Consider the following 5,503-nt stretch of genomic DNA (forward strand, 5'->3'; position numbering starts at 1 on the left):
ACCAGTTTCAGCCTAAGCCAGCGAAAAATGGGCTTCTGGGGTGCAACTGGGTCGTTTTTACGGCGCCGGCACGGCAAAAACGTTTGGGGAGGCCCTGTTGGAGGCGCGGCTGGAGATGCTCTTAGGATGTGGGGATTTGGGCTGTCTAAGATGGGTAATAGAACGGGGTGTGGGCAATCGGCCCGCGGGTCGGACCATATATACTGCGGGCTGCGCAGGGACGGCTGCACGCCTGTGCCGAGTCCGTGGGCGGCACCGTTTCTATCCCTTCTGCAATAAATCGTCCATACACGGCACCTATTCCCATCAGCGCTAAAGAAAAGGAAAACATTACAAAACAGTCAGATGATTTATTGACTTTGTAAGCCGCATCCGGTGTCGTCCGATCCTGCGCAATCGTGTGACACAAGCGCCTGTGTGTACCCACGTTAAGCTAGCCAATCTATAGTCAGTTCACGATTTGTGCTTGCGTCCCCATGACTGCCTTTTTCTAAAGGATCCTTCTTACACTTACTTCACACGCAATGCTTTGCCGGGTAGTTATACATGTGATCGTACAAATACGAGAACATCGTGTGATTGATTGTGTGTGTTGGTTTCATTTGGTATTAGGAAGTTGATGAAGTCAATGTTGCGCACACCACACCACACCCCCTCACATGCTATCCTTGACACCACCGCCTTTGAACATGCCATTGCGCCATCACCAGAGCAGTCGGGCTGCCATCGCCATGGCTGTCGCAACATCATTGAACCAGTCATGCCCATTGTCTCACCACTGCCATGACCATTAAACACATTGTCATGGCATCGTCGAAGCAGTCGGGCCTCCGTCATAGCATTGTAGCGGTTGTAAAAAGACAACGTCGCATCATAGCGTCGCCATGGCCGTTGAGCCATACCATCTTAGCACCATCGCGGTCGCCGAAGTACCGCACGGGCGTTAGAAGCGTGTCGTCGCACCATCGCCATGGTCGTCAGAGCACCTCATGGGCGTTAGAAGTGTGTCGTGGTGCCATCATTGCATCCGTCGCAGCACACTTGAAAGCATAAACACCGTGGTCGATGCATGATGCCGCACTTGTCGAAGGTCATGATGGGTGTTTGTAGCATGTCATTGTGCCAACGCCACAAACAGAAATAATGAAAATGACCCTAATAAAAGAAAGTGCCTCTACCACAACACAAATAATCATAAGTTTATGTATATGTGGTTCGTGCTTCTTCCCATCTGTCCTAACCCTATTAAACGAAAGTGTCTCTACCACAACACAAATGACCATAATATAATTCACTACCACAACGCTTTCTTGAACAACGAAAAAAAGATTCGTGCTTATGCCCGTTCGTCCTGACTTTGCCCCTGAAGTTTCAAACAATTACCCACCACTGCCATCCATAGGTGGTAGAAAATGAATCGATAAAGATACAAAAAAGGGAGCTGCCCGAACTGACCCTTCTTCCCCAATCAAGGAAACGATTTGCTAAAGATTCAGAAAAAAAATAATTACTCACCACTGCCATCCATAAGTGGTAGAAAACGATTCACTAGAGATCCGGAAAAAACTGCCCCACCCGACCCTCGTTCCCCAATCCGGAAAATGACTCACTAAAGATCTGGAAACAACAAACACCCACCACTTCCATCCACAGGTGGTAGAAAATGATTCGCTGAATATCCGAAAAAAGAGCTGCCCGACCATACCCTTGTTCCCCAATCCAGAATACGATCTCCTAAAGATCTGGAGAAACAATAACCCACCTCTCCCATCCATAAGTTGTAGAAAATGATTCGCTAAAGGTCCAAAAAATGAGTTGACCGGCCATCTCATTGGTCGCTAATTTGGATAACAGTTTGCTAAAGATCTGAAAAAACAATTACCCACCACTGCCATCCATAAGTGGTAGAAAACGATTCGCTAAGGATCCGGAACAAAAAAGAATTGTGAGACCCAAACTTTGTTCCCCAATCCGGAAAACTATTTGATTTAGAAAAAAATTCCCAACCCGGCCCTTCTTCACCCAATCCAGATGATCCACAGTTATAAAGAAAGTCCGGACGACCTGGCCTCCTTGCACACTGCCGACGTCTCCCACCACACAAACCACCCCGTGGTGCCGCCTCCGGCGCCCAGGAACCTACTACCACCGCTTCATGCTAGGTCATTCACCGGTGTCAAGATTTCCTGACGCTTTTGGCTCACACGGGCCCATCCACCTTATCAAGGGCCTCGTGCGCAGCACTTCCCTGGACCCTGAGCATTGCTGCCTCCAGCCACCTGTGAGCCTCCACCAGACTACCCCGTCGCTGCCGATCCATTATGCCTCCACCCGAATAACTATATATATCAGAGTTGCTAGAGGCCTCAGCCCACACCACCTAAGTAAACCACAAATGACAAACACCGAAGTCCTAATTACTGAAAAATTTACATCACAAACTACAGCCAGATCCCGGGGGGATCCAAGGTGGGTGCGGATACGAGTGGGGGCAGAGGGGGGTTGTGATATTACCGGCCGGGCAAACTCAATCTGGATGAAGGCAACCTTGACCTTGGACCCGCGGAGCGCCTCAAGGGCGGTCCGACACTTGGGGATGGAGGGGAAAATGATGAAGGCGTAGCTGTGGTACCCGACGGGTATGATGACGTAGTTGAGTGCCTTGTGTGGGGGGAAGAATGCCATGGCGTCGTCCTCGCCCGCGTGCCCGGGCAGGTTGCCGACACACAATGCATTCTTTGCATGGGTGGCAACTTGTGTGGCGGCTGCACCCCTAACACCAGCGAGCTCTGATTCCTTCGACGGTGAGGCCGATGGCCTGGTGGCCTCCACGGCCACGGAGGGCTCTACATCTGGTGGCTCAGACGACATCCGTGGTAGAGGGGTTCAAGGTAGGGAGAGATCGGCAGGAGCTAGGGTTAGGATGTGGGGATATCGGCTGTCTCTCACGGGGAATAAAACAGGGTGAGGAAACTAGCCCATGCATCAGACTATATATAGTGCGGGCGGGGCGGCACCTTTTTTATCCCTGCTCCAACATCATCCAGTCACCTATTCCCATCACCGAAACACTACAAAAATCTATCCGACATTGGTACAGCGAGGTGCTATACAAATGGTTTTTTACCCCTTTCTGCAAGTCATTTAGAACCGTTGCCTAGTGAGTGTGTGCGATAGGGGGTCCTTCCCACACGACCCACAAACCGTCGGGGATAGGCCCTCCGGTCATACATGCTCGACAAAATGACGTCGTGTTCGACGAGCGAGCGATCAAATATGATTACACGTACAATTGTGCTAAAAAAATACAATTATACTGGCCAAATCGTTTCTAGTTGTAAGTACATCCCACACAGTCAGTCCGGGCTAAACGTTCCATTTGTATGTACATTTCACATAGTCAATCCAAGAAGTATGTTTCCGTTCGTATATACATCCCACACAATCACTCCAAAGAAAATGTTTCTGTTCTCAGGTACATCACACACAATTTTCCCCATCAAATCGATTGTGATAGTGTCGCTATTGTAGACGATATTAACAATTTAATCATTTTCATTATTTAATGCATCAAACACATTGCGTAGAAGAAACTGTGTGGCATAGGTTATCCATCACACACACTTTTTATGTGGAAAACTTTTGCGCAAAGTGGCCTAACGCAAATAGTTTTCAAGAGGAAGTCATGTGTGATTGTTCATTGATCCAACATGTTTTATTCCTAGAAACCGTGTCTGTTATCTGAGGTCATTGCCCACGGTGTTTTCTCAATAGCCGTTTGCAATGGAATAAACAAATTAGCAGGCTAATTGCCCTACTATTAATAATCCATTTATTAATCTAATTGACATTTCATATTAAGCACACAATATATTTCATTTTCGTATTAAGGAAGCAGGATTTCATAATTGAAATAAATCGAAGTACAGTATCATATAGCTTCAGCACTCAGCTACCCCATTACACAACTGCACCAGCACCAAGTTTCACATGCAACATCTATAACCTTTCGAAATCATAAACGGTACATAGGCAGATGAATCTCATCTGGAAAACTACTGAAGCGGAAGGAGGATATTGAGCCTTCATTGTTGTTGAAGGATTTTGCAAATTTAGGCCGGTGCCTCTGGATGATTGACCATCCATCCTTCATCCTCTTCAGGAACACTTCAATATTGAACCATGGGTGTTGTATGAATACCTTCCTCGCCTCCTGACCATACATGTGGTTTGAGAGGCAATCATCAGTGAACTGCTTTGGAAAGGCCTGAAAACAAGGATCTGCATAAATATCTTATCTAGATTGGAATTGGGGCAAAGGAATATAAAGGCCAAGGTATAATAGTTAGTACCATCCTGTAGTGAACTGATGTCTTCTTCATTGTGCAAACAAATATCTTTTTGTTTTTTGTCGCTAATTACTTTATCCTAACAATCTTTTTGTGTTTATTGACTTGACTGATATTAATAGAAAACTCATTTCCCCATATGCAAAAGGGTGGAACAGTGGGTCAAAACCTCTGACAGCAGGACCTACATGTGCAAAACCAAATTGTTAAAAACCTAAATATTAGAATAGTTCCCGAAATTTCACAATAATGTGCTATTAGACAAAGGACCATGCATGTGCAAACCTCGATTGTAAACCTCAGTCCTTCCCATTGCTTCCCTGCAACACATATAAGGTAGTTAGTCATCACGTTAAGTGAAGCTTCACATGCTATCAGTAAAATATGTTGATGAAAAATAAGCACATTGCAGATTCATCAGATTAATTCGAGCCACATGGAAAACTCATTTATCTGAACCAAGCATGATTAATAACTAGGAAATATAGCAATTGCATATGTTTCTCATGTATTAAGTGCAACCAAATTCAATTTATTCCTCACATGCAAAACACTGCAAAATTCTACCCACGACAACTAAACATTGCATTACAGAATTGAACCAAGCAGTTAACTAAACACCACAACAAATGAACCAAAAATTAACTGAGCACCACATTGCACAATATAACATACTCACTACTGGAATCAGCTAGTTTGCCATCTGCCAGTTCTTTGCCGTCCGCTAGCGGACGGCAAAGAAGCTCTTTGCCATCAGCTTCCAAAAAGCAGACGGCAAAGAACTGGCTGATGGCAAAGACAAAGTTTGCCATCAGCCAGTTCTTTGCCGTCTGCTAGCGGACGGCAAAGATTCTTTGCCGTCGGCTAGCGGACGGCAAAGAGGGAGGGGCCCCACTGACGACCTGTAAAAAAAAAACCTGACGGGCCCACTCTTTGCCGTCCGCTAGCGGACGGCAAAGAGCAAGGAGGCGGACGGCAAAGGTTGGCGGACGGCAAAGAGGGAGGCCCCACGTAATGTTAACGGGGCAGCGCCCCACACCCTCCTCTCTCTCTCCCACCTCCACCGCCCCGTCGCACCACGCCCCGCCGCCGCCCCAGCGCCCCCTGCCGCCGCCTCGGCGCCCCCCCGCCCCGCCGCCGCCCCAGCACCCCCC

Source organism: Triticum urartu, chromosome 5 (genome assembly GCF_003073215.2).
Source record: "Triticum urartu cultivar G1812 chromosome 5, Tu2.1, whole genome shotgun sequence".
In the NCBI taxonomy this organism is placed as follows: Eukaryota; Viridiplantae; Streptophyta; class Magnoliopsida; order Poales; family Poaceae; genus Triticum; species Triticum urartu.